Raw genomic sequence first — 14396 nt, 5'->3', positions numbered from 1 at the left:
TGACCAAGCTCCCCTCACTGCTGCTGGCCCCCCTTACCTAAGTGGATGCCTCCCTTCCTCCAACTGAACTCTAAGATCCTGAGCTAGGCTGCTGTTGCCACCCACATGTGTGGATGTCTCCTCACTCTGCTTGTGTTCTGATACACTATGAGGTGTCACCTTGCCACGGGGAGCCCTCCTAACCTCATTTGAGCTCTGACACCTAGAGTATTCTAACACCCAGGAATCAGGTCAGCCTCCCACATGATATCATCCTGCTCAGGAATCATGACTGCCAGGCTGCCCCCTTATACGGATCCACCTCACCCTGCTTGGCTTCCAGTGCTGCAGCCTTACTCACCCTCTGGTGTGGATGCCTACTTTTTATGGTCCCGCCCAGTGGCTTTTGGACTGTTCAATTCAGGAAGGGAAGGAAAAAGATGAGGAAGAGAAAGCCCCTTCCTTTTTTCCCTTGTTAATGGTGGCAAAATACACATAACATAAAATTTACCATTTTAACCCTTTTTAAGTGTACAGTGAAGTAGCATTATGTACATTCAGATTGTTGTGCAACCATCACCACCAACCACCTCCAGAATTTTTTCATTTTCCCAAACTGAAACTGTATACCCTTAAACACTAAGTCCCCATTTCTCTCTTGCCCTGGTTCCTGGCAACCACCATGGTGCTTTCTGTCTCTAAGAACTTGACATTCTAGGTACCTCATGTAAGTGGAACCAGATAATTATTTTTGTCTTTTTGTGACTGGCTTATTTCACATAGCTTAATGTCTTCAGAGTTCATCCATGTTGTAGCATGTGCAGAATTTCCTTCCTTTCTAAGGCTGGATAATATCCCTTTGTAGGTACCTGCCATATTTTATCCATTAATCTATTCATGGATGTTCAGGTTGTTTCCAACTTTTGGTTAGCGTGAATGCTGCTATAAATATGGGTGTACAAATATCTGCTCAAGTCCTTGATTTCAATTCTTTTGTTATATACCCAGAAGTGAAATTGCTGGATCATATGGTAATTCTATTTTTAATTTTTTGAGGAACTACCATACTGTTTTCAATAGTGGCTGTACCATTTACACTACCAGTAATACAGTAATATACTAGAGTTCCAATTTCTCAACATCCTTGACAACAATCATTTCTGTGTTTTTGATAATAATCATCTTAATGGATATGCAGTTGTATCTCACTGTGGTTTTGATTTGCATTTTCTAATAGTTAATAATGTTGAGCATCTTTTAATGGGTATTGGACATCTGTATATTTTTTCATGAGAACAGTCTATATTCAAGTCCTTTGTTTTTGAATAGGGTTGTTTGTTTGTGGTTGTTGAGTTTTAGGAGTTCTGTATAATTCTGGTTATTAGTCCCTTATTAGGTACATGATTTGCAAACAGTTTCACCCATTCTGTAGGATGACTCTTCATTCTGTTGATAGTGTCTTTTGATGAACAAAAGTTTTAAGTTTTGATGAAGTCCAATTTATCTATGTTTTTCTTCTGTCACCTGTGCTTTGGTGTCATAATCAAGAAATCATTAAGAAATCCAATGTTATGAAGATTTTCCCCTTATTTTTTTCTAAGAGTTTTATACCTTGGGCTCTTACGTTTAGGTCTTTGATTTTTTAAAAACTGAAGTACAGCTGAGTTACAATTCTGTGTTAATTTCAGATGTACAGCAAATTGATTCAATTTTATATATACTTATATATGTTAATATAACTATATATTCAAATTTGTATGTTAACATATATTTTTCTTTTACAGATTAGGTTATTACAATATTATAAGATATTACAGTTCCCTGTGCTATACAGTAGGTCCTTGTTGTTTATCTATTTTATATATAGTAGTATGTATTTGTTAAGCTCAAACTCTTAATTTATAACTTCCCACTTTCCCCTTTGGTACACAAACAAGTTGATTTCCTATGTGAGTCTGTTTCTGTTTTGTAAATTGTAATTGTTTATTTGTATCATTGTTTTAGATTCCACATAAAAGTGGTATCATGTGATATTTGTCTTTCACTGTCTGACTTCACTTAGCATGATAATCTCTAGGTCCATTCATTGCTGCAAATGGCAATATTTCATTCGTTTGTATGGCTGAGTAATATTCCACTATGTGTGTGTGTGTGTATGTATACACATACACTGCATCTTCTTTACCTATTCATCTGTGAACGGATACTTAGGTTGCTTCCATGTTTTGGCTATTGTAAAGAGTGCTGTAATGAACATTGGGGTGCATGTATCTTTTTGAATTAGAGTTTCATCTTTTCCTGATATATGCCCAGGAGCGGGATTGCTGGATCATGTGAGAACTCTATGTTTAGTTTTTTAAGGAATCTCCATACTGTTTTCCACAGGGGCTGCATCAATTTACAATCCCACCAACAGTGTAGGAGGGTTCCCTTTTCTCCATACCCTCTTCAGCAATTTATTATTTGTGGACTTTTTGATGGCGGCCATTCTGACAGGTATGAGGTGGTACCTCATTGTAGTTTTGATTTGCATCTCTCTAATAATTAGTGATGTTGAGCATCTTTTCATGTGCCTGTTGGCCATCTGTATATCTTCTTTGCAGAAATGTCTATTTAGGTCTTCTGCTCATTTTTTTGGATTGGGTTGTTTTTTACATATTGAGCTGTATTTAAGGCCTTAAACCATTTCGAATTTATTTCTGTGCATGGTGTGAAGGGGTGTTCTAATTTCATTGATTTACATGTGGCTGCCCAGCTTTCCTGACACCACTTGCTGAACAGACTGTCTTCTCCGTTGTATATTTTTGCCTCCTTTGTCAAAGATTAATTGACTGTAGGTGTGTGGGTTTATTTCTGGGCTGTCTCTTCTGTTCCATTGATCCATGTCTGATTTCATGCCAATACCCTGCTGTTTTGATTACTGTAGCTTTGTAATATTGTCTGAAGTCTGGGAGGGTTATGCCTCCAGCTTTGTTCCTTTTCCTCAGGATTGCTTTGGCAATTCTAAGCCTTTTATGATTCCATATAAATTTTAGGTTTATCTGTTTTAGTTCTGAAAAAATGTCATGGGTAATCTGATAGGGATTGCAGTAAATCAGTAGATGCTTTGGGTAGTATGGACATTTTAACAATATTAATTCTTCCAATCCAAGAGCATGGGATATCTTTCCATTTTGTTGAATCATCTTCAATCTCCTTTATCGATGTTTTATAGTTCTCAGCATATAAGTCTTTCACCTATTTAGTCAGGTTTATTCCTAGGTTACATGGTGATCTTTCCTGCAGTTTTGGTTGTATGAGATCTTCTGCCAGCATTCAGTAGGTATTCGGTAAGAATTATTCCAAATATGGATGTATTTTTGATATATTTGTGGGAAGAGGTAAGCTCTACGTCCTTCTACTCTGCCATCTTGATCTCTCTCAGGTTCTTGATTTTGAGTTAAGTTTGGTATATGGCATAAGGTAAGGATTCAACACCATTCTTTTCCATGTGCATACAGTTTTCCCAACAACAACTGATGAAAAGATTATCTTTTCCCCACTGAATAGTCCTGGCACCCTTGTCAAAAATCATTGACCACATTTGCAAGGTTTTTTTCCTCCTGGGATCTCTTTTTTGTTCCATTCATTTATATGTCTTTGTTTATGCCAGTACCACACTGTTTTGATTACTCTATCTTTGTAGTAAGTTTTGAAATCAGGAAGCAAGTCCTCAAACTTTGTTCTTCTTTTTCAAGATTATTTTGGCTATTTGGGGGTCCTTTGAGATTCCATGTGAATTTTAGGGTGAGTTTTTCTATTTCTGCAAAATCATCACTGGGATTTTGACAGGGATCACATTGAATTTGTAGATCCTGTTGGGTTGTACTGACATCTTAACAATTCTTCCAATCCATGAACACAATATGTCTTTCCATTTATTCAGAGCTTTAATTTCTTTCAGTAATGCTTTGTAGTTTTCAAAGATGTAACTATTGGTAGAAACTGAGTAAAAGGTAAATGAGATCTTTTTGTACTATTTCTTACAGTTGAACACTACTATACAATTATCTCAATATTTTAATTAAAAAATGTATATATAATCAGGGGCTTCCCTGGTGGCACAGTGGTTGAGAGTCCACCTGCCGATGTAGGGAACACAGGTTCGTGCCTGGGTCCAGGAAGATCCCACATGCCACAGAGCGGCTGGGCCTGTGAGCCATGGCCGCTGACCCTGCGTGTCTGGAGCCTGTGCTCCACAATAGGTGAGGCCACAACAGTGAGAGGCCCGTGTACCGCCAAAAAAAAAAAAAAAGTATATAATCAAAGAAAAAACAGCCATAAGGCAGGCCTAAGTGAGGGTCATTTAGCAGAGGTCAGGGCCAACACAGGGAAGACAACTAACAGTATGTGACCTGGCAGGGCATGGGCTCCGTGTGGAAAAAAGAGCTAAGATGGATGATGGTTGGGCAGGGCTGGGAGGGCAGGGCTGAAAAGGAGGGCTGAATAAATAAGGAAAGATATTGGGGATAATAAGAGCCAGGTTTCTCATTCTTAGAGAAGGGAATTATAAACAAAAAATGGGAAAAGCTAGAATGATGGTAAAGTGTTGGATTAGAACAGAAGGTACCAATATGAAGTCATGGTTTTCAATATGTATAGACAGAAACAAAAATAAATATATATGTAAAAGTGGACGTGTGTGTGTATTAACATACATTTTCTAGCTTTGTCCCCTAGGGAGCTTGGGAACTGTAACATTTCAGTGGTAGTTAGCACATCCAGTAGTGAGTACATCTTGGTTTTTAAATACCATTTCCCACTAAAAGGGCTCCTTGGAGAAAAGGCTGATTTCAGGGCTAGTATAGGGAAAGTGAAACATGAGACTGGAAGATCTTGCTGTGCTAGAAAGCAAGGAATGCTGGAGTGGTGGGGACTTGTCAAAATGATACAGCTAGGGGCCAAAGATTAAAGTATCATATTTGAGCATCAAACAAATGATGGTAAAAGATGATATTCCACTGAACAAAAGAGGAATCTACACTGAAATAAATAACTGAGCAAATAAATGGAAAGGGAAAGTTCTTCCTCACAGTAGAATGCCAACTAAGAAATGCCTACAGAATGATGGAATTAGAAAACCTCCATTTAGTTATCATAGTAATAATTAAAAGCTGAAACTACTGGGTAAAAGCTGGACGAGGACCAGGATATATATATATAAGGTCTCAAAGCATCTCTCCATAAAATATTAATTATGAAGGTAGAAAGAATAATGTATAATTAGGTAAATCTTGGCAGATACCACTTTACTGATGTGATCAAACTTAACATTTCCAGTTTTATGGCAAAATGATATCTTGCGTCACTTGACAGGATGTATAAGAAGTGTAGAGTCACTTCTGTGATGTTTCTGCCAAAAATGCATAACCTCAATCTTATGGTGAAACAGTGGATAAACCCATATTGAGAAACATACTGCAAAATAACTGAGCTGTAATGTTCACAAAGGTCAAGAAAGGACTAACTGTGATCATTGAAAGAAACTGAAAAAACATGACAAGTATCCTTTTGTTATTAAAATATATTATTGATACAGTTGATAAAATTTGAATGGGGGTCTCTGGTTGAAAATACATAGAAATTTTTTTGTGCTTTTCTGTAAGTTAGGAAATTATTTCAAAAATAAAAGAACTAATATTACAAAAAGAGGGACAGTCAGACGACATGGGAATCCTGATGGAAGAATATAGCACAGTCAATGAAATATTGTGCCAATAAAAAAACCTGACTAGACTCTATGAATTCAATTTATAGGAAATACTATGAGGGTATAATCAGCAAATACGGATTGTGACAAAATCTATAAGGTAAAATTTCTGGTTTCTTCAACAAATAAAGTGTAAGGAAAAAGAGACAGGGGGAAACCCAAATTTAAAAGAGATGTAAGATACATATCAACCATGTATGATATATGAAACCATATATATTGTCAGATCTCAATTCAAACAAAGATTCAATCATCTATGAGACAAGTAGAAATCTGAGCAATGTTTAGATACCTAAGCAATTATTGTTAATTTTTTTAAGTTATTGCAATGATGATATATGATTAACGAATGAAATGAAGTAATATGGAAGTAGAGAAAATGAGTGGAGGAAGTGAGTGAGCTGAAATTGTTGAAGTTGGGTGATGGTACCTATATAGGGGATGGTGCTTCCATGGCAGGGGGGTGGTACCCACATGGGAACCTTTATTGTATTTTGTATACTTCTGTGAATGTTTGAAATTTCCCGTAATAAGCTTTGCCCCCTCAAAAGCAGTAGAACCAAGATTTAAATTGAGGTCTAATTCCAAAGCTAATTCTTCCTGAGTTTTCTATTTTCCTTACTATTTTATTTATATGTCCCCTAATTTAAATTTCCCATGACCCATTAGTCAACGTTTAAAAAATATACTAACCCCATCCTAATGTTAACCTAATAAAGTATAACTGACTAAATGAAGATGCACTTTAAGAAAGTTAAATATAAAGTAAGTTTTTTTATTTTTCCAGATTTTTTCCTAATTAAAAATTAGCTACACTTATACAATGAGGAAAATTTTATTAAAAAAATGTTTTTGGAAACGTGAAAATCAGCTTACCTAGTGGATTACAATAGGGGTTACAACCTTCTTGGGGGCATTTGGAAACGTATATTTTTTTTGATTGTCATTGTAATCTAGGGACATTACTAGATGAGGGGGGCAGGGATACTAAATGTCTTCAATGCTCAGGGCTCTCCTGTACAGTGAACAGTTGCTCCGCCTCAAAAGCCCCAAGAATCCCAGGTGAGAAACACCAACTAAGAGGTAACATTCCAACAGAAGAAAGGATACAGAAAAAGGCTCATCTGATTCTTACATTCGTTAGGCTGGAGAGTACTTAGGGGAAAAAAAACTCCATTATTCTACAAGAGAAGCAGCAAATAGACACCATTATTGCATTTGTTTTAGACAGCACTGCTTTCTAAAACCAGGTAAATGAAAATGTAGTGCAAGTCTGGCACATAGAAGCTGTCCACAGATGGTAATTATCAGAAGTATTAGTCCCTCTAGAGTCCCTCTGGAGTCAGACACAGCACAGACATATGAAGGAGAATCCACAAGGATCTGGAATTTAGACAAGGTCATAAGTACAAAACACTGGTTTTCCTGATGAAAGAGAGCACCCCCTGGTGGAGTGGTTAGTTTCCAATAAGAGGCATAAACAACTTTGTGAACCAATTATTCCCAGCAAGCATTTAACTCCAGTACCTTTAGACCTTTACTCCTTTGCTTTTCCTTATATTATCTAATTCATACTTAGAGGGGAAAAAACCCTATAAAGGAGCACTAAAGTGAACTTGGGCAAAATCCAGAGTAGGCAATAAGAAAATCATGCAAAGGGTACTGTCAAGAAAAATTATTCAACATGTCTCTTGGCTAACTGCTGGTGGTAGCAGCAAGACTAGTGGTGCCAATGTGGCAGGAAATCAGGGTGTACTTCCAGCTTAGAACTTTCAACAGTAAGAAACAGTGAGGGTGAGTGTGGCAGTAAGAGTCCAAGTCATAGCACCCTTCCTTTCCTGGGACACCCTGTAAAAATCAGAACTGTAGGACCATGACAGAGGAGAGAAAAAAAAGAGGAGGAAGGCTAGCATGCTTCTGAATGTGCTTTATAAGTGACACTTGCGAATAACAAAAGAAGAAAAAAATGAAAGGTCGAATTGCAAGTAGGCATTTGATGAGAGGAACAACTGGGTAATTTAAGTCTAAGAGGATAATGAAGGAGACAAACATTGTTTTCTTTTTTTTTTGCGGTATGCGGGCCTCTCACTGTTGTGGCCTCTCCCGTTGCGGAGCGCAGGCTCAGTGGCCATGGCTCATGGGCCCAGCCGCTGCACGGCATGTGGGATCTTCCCAGACCGGGGCACGAACCCATGTCCCCTGCATTGGCAGGTGGATTCTCAACCACTGCACCACCAGGGAAGCCCATTATTTTCAATATTCCTTCTTAAAAGGCTAAGGAGAGAGTGGCCAAGATGGTGGAGTAGAAAGACTCTGAGGCCACCTCCTTTCATGAACACACCAAAATCACAACTATATGCAGAAAAACCATGGATGAAAAAGACTGGAACCTACCAGAAAAGATCTACAACTAAGGACCAAGAAGGAAACAAGAGATGGGTAGGACGGGTGTACTCAACGATATAATCAAATCCCATACTCTCCACAAACTGGAGAATAATTATATTGCAGAGTGAGTGAGAATTCTGAGTCCCACATCGGGCTCCCTAGCCCTGGAAGACGAGCCTCCAGAGCATTTGGTTTTGAACTCCAGTGGGGCTTAATTTCAGGAGCCCCATAGAACTGGGGAAACAGAGACTTTACTCCTAAAGGACACACACAAAACCACACACACCAGGACCGAGGGAAAAAGCAGTAATTTGACAGAAGTCTGAGCCAGACCTACCTGCTTGTCATGGCGAGTCTCCCGGAGAGGTGGGGGCAGCTGTGGCTCACTCTGGGGACAAAAACACTGGTGGCAGCCACATTTGGGAACATTCTGCTGGATGAATACTGCTGCTGGCAGCTGCCATCTTGGCTGACTAGCACTAAGACCTGGCCTCACCCAACAGCCTGTATGCACTAGAGCTGGGCTGCCTCCAGCCAAACAAATAACTAGGCAGGGACACAACCCCACCCATCAGTACACAGGTTGCCCAAAGGCTTCCTGAGACCACAGCCACCTCTAAGACACGCCCCTAGATATGGCCCTACCCCCCAGAGGGCCAGGACCCAGCTCCACCCACCAGTGGGCAGGAACCAGGCCTTCTCCCCCAGGAAGCCTGCACTAGCTTCTAGAACAGCCTCACCCACCAGAGGGGGCAGACACCAGAAGGAAGAAAATGACAATCCTGCAGCCTGCAGATCCAGGCCACCCACAGCAGGCCAAACCCTACCCTGGGACCAGCTGGGTCCTGGCCCTGACCACTAGCAGGCCAATGCAACCTTCGGGACACCCCAGACCCCATACTCAACTGTGTCAGGAACCACTCCCCACCCCTGCCACCAACTATATGAAATGAGCTCTGGGATCCCTGAACCATGCAGCCAGACTCCAACAACTGGCTCTGCCTACCAGTAGGCCAGCACTAACCCCAGGACCTGGCTTCACCAACCAGTGGGCGGGCAACAGCCCTGGAGTCTTCAGGACCCTGACCCTGCCCACCAGTGAGCCAGCACTAGCCCTGGGGTTCCCTAGGATTCTGTAGCCAGCCGCCTTGTGACCAGGCCCCACTAAACAACAGCCAGCAGCATCTGCACAATGCAGGGCCTGGCAACCAAATGGGCTAGGGGTCAACCAAGCCTAAATGACCATCCACATAGTCAGCCCCCATAACAGAAGAACCCACACATTCCCTTTAGGGGGAACCTCTAGACTGTATAGCTTGGATGATGAGAGAGGAGTGCACTGCTGTAACACATAGGACATCTCCTACAGAAGGCCACTTCTCCAAGCTCAAGAAATGTAACTAACCTACCACATACATAAAAAAAAAGTAACATCTTAGACAAAGTGAAGTGGCAAAGGAACATATTCCAGAAGAAGGAATAAGATAAAACCCCAGAAAAAAACTACGTAAAGTGGAGATAGGCAATCTACCCAAGAAAGAGTTCAGAGTAACAATCCTAAAGATGATGAAAGAACTCGGGAGAAGAATGGATGCACACAGTGAGAAGTCAGAAGTTTTTAAACAAAGTCTTAAAAAATATAAAGAACGATGAATCAGAGATGAAGAATACAATAATTGAAATGAAAAGTACACCAGAAGGACTCAATAGCAGACTAAAAGATAAAGAGAAATGGATCAGTGAGCTAGAAGACAGAGTGGTGGAAATCACTGATTCTGAACAGAAAAAAAGCAAAGCAATGAGGACAGTTTAAGAGACCTCTGGGATAATATCAAGTGCACTCATTTTGGCATTACAGAAGTCCCTGAAGTAGAAGAGAGAGAGAGAAAAGGCCTGAGAAGATATCTGTAGACACAACAGCTGAAAACTTCCCTAACCTGGGAAAGGAAACAGTCACCCAAGTCCAGGAAGCATAAAGTCCCATGTAGGATGAACCCAAAGCGAAACACACCAAGACACATGGTAATCAAAATGACAAAAGTTAAAGAGAGAGTATTAAAAGAAGCAAGGAAAAAGCAACAAATTACATACAAGAGAACTCTCATAAGGTTATCAGCTGGTTTTTTAGCAGAAATTCTGCAGGCCAAAAGGGAGGGACAACTTTGATGTGGTGTATCACACTAATTGATTTGTGGATATTGAAAACTCCTTGCATCCCTGGGATAAGTCCCACTTGATCATGGTGTATTATCCTTTTAATGTACTGTTGGATTCGGATTGCTAGTATTTTGTTGAGGACTTTTGTGTCTATGTTGATCAGTGATATTAGCCTGTAATTTTTTTTGTGGTATCTTTGTCTGGTTTTGGTATCAGGGTGATGGTGGCCTCACAGAAAGAGTTTGGGAGTCTTCTTTCCTCTGCAATTTTTTGGAACAGTTTCAGAAGGCCAGGTGTTAGCTCTTCTCTAAATGTTTGATAGAATTCACCTGTGAAGCCATCGGTCCTGGACTTTTACTTGTAGGGAGTTTTTTTTTAAATTTCAGTGCTTGTGATTGGTCTGCTCATATTTTCTATTTCTTCCTGGTTCAGTCTTGGGAGATTGTACCTTTCTAAGAATTTGTCCATTTCTTCCAGACTGTCCATTTTATTGGCATATAGTTGCTTATACCAGTCTCTTATGATCCTTTGTATTTCTGTGGTGTCAGTTATAACTTCTCCTTTTTCACTTCAACTTTTATTGATTTGAGTCCTCTCCCTGTATTTCTTGATGATTCTGACTAAAGGTTTATAAATTTTGTTTATCTTTTCAAAGAACAAGCTTTTAGTTTCACTGTTCTTTGTTACTGTTTTCTTCATCTCTATTTCATTTATTTCTGCTCTGATCTTTCTGATTTCTTTCCTTCTACTAACTTTGGGATTTGTTTGTTCTTCTTTCGCTAGTTGCTTTAGGTGTAAGGTTAGGTTGTTTATTTGAGATTTTTCTTGTTTCCTGAGGTAAGACTCTATTGCTTTAAACTTCCCTCTTAAAACTTCTTTTGCTGCATCCCATAGGTTTTGGATTGTTGTGCTTTTGTGTTCATTTGTTGGTACGTATTTTTTGATTTCCTCTTTGATTTCTTCAGTGATCCATTGGTTGTTTAGTAGCATGTTGTTTAGCTTCCACGTTTGTGTTTCTTTTTCTTTTTTTTTTTTTGCGGTATGCAGGCCTCTCACTGTTGTGGCCTCTCCCATTGCGGAGCACAGGCTCTGGACACACAGGCTCAGCGGCCATGGCTCACAGGCCCAGCCGCTCCATGGCATGTGGGATCTTCCTGGACTGGGACACGAACCCGTGTCCCCTGCATCGGCAGGCGGATTCTCAACCACTGCGCCACCAGGGAAGCCCTATTCATGTCTTATTTATGTCTGTATCCCCAAGACCCAGAGCTCATTGAAAACGTGGCTTTTCATGTTGTGGTTAAGACTCCATGCTTCCAATGCAGGGGGCACAGATTCGATCCCTGTTCGGGGAATTAAGATCCCACGTGCTGTGCCGTGCAGCCAAAATAACAAACAAAAACAAAAAAACAGAAAAACCAATTATTAGAAAGGTACAAACTCCCAAGTCTGAACCAGGAAGAAATAAAAACTATGAACAGCCCAATTACCAGTAATGAAACAATCAGTAATTTAAAAAAAACTCCCCAACAAGTAAAAGTCCAGGACCAGATGGCTTCACAGGTGAATTCTATCAAACATTTAGAGAAGAGTTAACACCTATCCTCCTCAAACTATTCCAAAAATTTGCAAAGGAATACTTCCAACTCATTCTATGAGGCCAGCATCCCCGGATACCAAAATCAAACAAAGGAAATTATAGGCCAATATCACTGATGAACATAGATGCAAAAATCCTCAACAAAATACCAAAATCCAAACCAAATCCCACAGTATATTAAAAGGATTATATACCATGATCAAATGGGATTTATTCCAGGAATGCAAGGATTTTTCAATATCTGCAAATCAATCAATATGATATACCACATTAACAAACTGAAGAATAAAAACCATGTGATCATCTCAATAGATGCAGAAAAAGCTTTTAATAAAATCAAACATCCAGTTATGATAAAAACTCTCCAGAAAGTGGGAGTAGATGGAACACACCTCATCTTAATAAAGGCCATATATGACAAACCCACAGCTATCATCATACTCAATGGTGAAAAGCTGAAAGCATTTCCTCTAAGATTAGGAATAAGACAAGGATATCCACTCTCGCCACTTTAATTCAACATAGTTTTGGAAGTCCTAGCCACAGCAATCAGACAAGAAAAAGAAATAAAAAGAATCTAAATTGGAAAGGAAGAAGTAAAACTGTTAATGTTTGCAGATGACATGATACTACACATAGAAAATCCTAAGGATGTCACCAGAAAACTACTAGAGCTGATTAATGAATTCAGTAAAGTTGAAGGATACAAACTTGATACACAGAAATCTGTTCACTTCCATACACTAACAATGAACTATCAGAAGGAGAAATAAGGAAACAATCCCATTTACCACTGCATCAAAAAGAATAACATACCTAAGAATAGACCTACCTAAGGAAACAAAAGACCTGTACTCAGAAAACTGTAAGACACTGATGAAAGAAACTGAAGATGACATAAACAGATGGAAAGATATACCATGTTCTTGGATTGGAAGAATCAATATTGTTAAAATGACCATACTGACCAAGGCTATCTACAGATTCAATGGAATCCCTATCAAAATACCAATGTCATTTTTCACAGAACTAGAATAAATAATTTAAAAATTTGTATGGAAACACAAAAGACCCCAAATAGCCAAAACAATCTTGAGGAAGAAGAACAGAGCTGGAGGAATCATGCTCCCTGACTTCAGACTATACTACAAAGCTACAGTGATCAAAACAGTATGATAGTGGCACAAAAACACAGATCAATAGGGATAGAGAGCCTAGTATAAACTCAAGCACTTATGGTCCCTTAATCTATGACAAAGGAGGCAAGAATATACAATGGAGAAAAGACAGTCTCCTCAATAACTGGTGCTGGGAAAACTGGACAGCTGCATGTAAAGAATGAAATTAGAGCATTCTGTAACATCATATACAAAAATAAACTCAAAATGAATTAAAGACCTAAATTTAAGACTGGTACTATACAACTTCTAGAGGAAAACACAGGCAGAACACTCTTTGACATAAACTGTAGCAACAGTTTTTTAGATCTATCTCCTAAAGCAAAGGAAATAAAAGCAAAAATCAACAAATGAGACCTAATTAAATCTAAAAGCTTTTGCACAGCAAAGGAAACCATCGACAAAATGAAAAGACAGCCTACTGAATGAGAGAAGATAGTTGCAAATGATATGACCAATAAGCAATTAATATCCAACATATATTGATATAAACAGGTCACACACCTGATTAAAAAATGGGCAGAACTGAACAGACATTTTTCCAAAGAGGAAATACAGATGGCCACCAGGCACATGAAAAGACGCTCAACATAGCTAATCAACAGGGAAATGCAAATTAGAACCACAATGAGATATCACCTCACACCTGTCAGAATGGCTATCATTAAAAATAACACAAATGACAAATGTTGGTGAGGATGTGGAGAAAAGGGAACCTTTTGTTTGTTTGTTTGTTGTTGTTGTTTTTTGTGGTATGCAGGCCTCTCACTGTTGTGGCCTCTCCTGTTGCAGAGCACAGGCTCTGGACACGCAGGCTCAGCGGCCATGGCTCACCGGCCCAGCCGCTCCATGGCATGTGGGATCTTCCCGGACCAGGGCACAAACCCGTGTCCCCTGCATCGGCAGGCAGACTCTCAACCACTGTGCCACCAGGAAAGCCCAAAAGGGAACCTTTGTACACTGTTCGTGGGAATGTAAATTGGTATAGCCACTGTGGAAAACAGTATAGAGTTTTCTCAAAAAACTAAAATTAGAACTACCATATAGAACTTCCACTCTTGGGTATATATCCAAAAGAAAGAAAAACATTAACTTGAAAAGATACATGCACCCCAATGTTCACAGCAGCGTTATTTACAATTGCCAAGATATGGAAGCAACCTAAGTGTCCATCAACAAATGAACGGATAAAGAAGATGTGGCGTATATATACAGAATGGAATTTATTCAGCCATAAAAAAGAACAAAATCTTGCCATTTGCAGTAACATGGATGGATTTGGAGGGCACTATGCTAAGTGAATAAGTCAGAGAAAGACAAGTACTGTATGATATCATTTATATGT

The 14396-nt window shown here is 39.4% G+C and overlaps 1 protein-coding gene across 2 annotated transcripts in view; it reads right to left on the bottom strand.

Annotated features, from left to right (window-relative positions):
• The window catches only part of PTPDC1 (protein tyrosine phosphatase domain containing 1), a 91749-nt gene that overhangs the window by 38558 nt on the left and 38795 nt on the right, over positions 1-14396 (bottom strand). The window lies entirely within an intron of this gene.

The sequence above is a fragment of the Kogia breviceps genome, chromosome 8 (genome assembly GCF_026419965.1).
Source record: "Kogia breviceps isolate mKogBre1 chromosome 8, mKogBre1 haplotype 1, whole genome shotgun sequence".
NCBI classification, from domain to species: Eukaryota; Metazoa; Chordata; class Mammalia; order Artiodactyla; family Physeteridae; genus Kogia; species Kogia breviceps.
The sequence above is the reverse complement of the archived record's forward strand: the minus strand, read 5'-3'. Positions and strand labels throughout refer to the sequence as shown.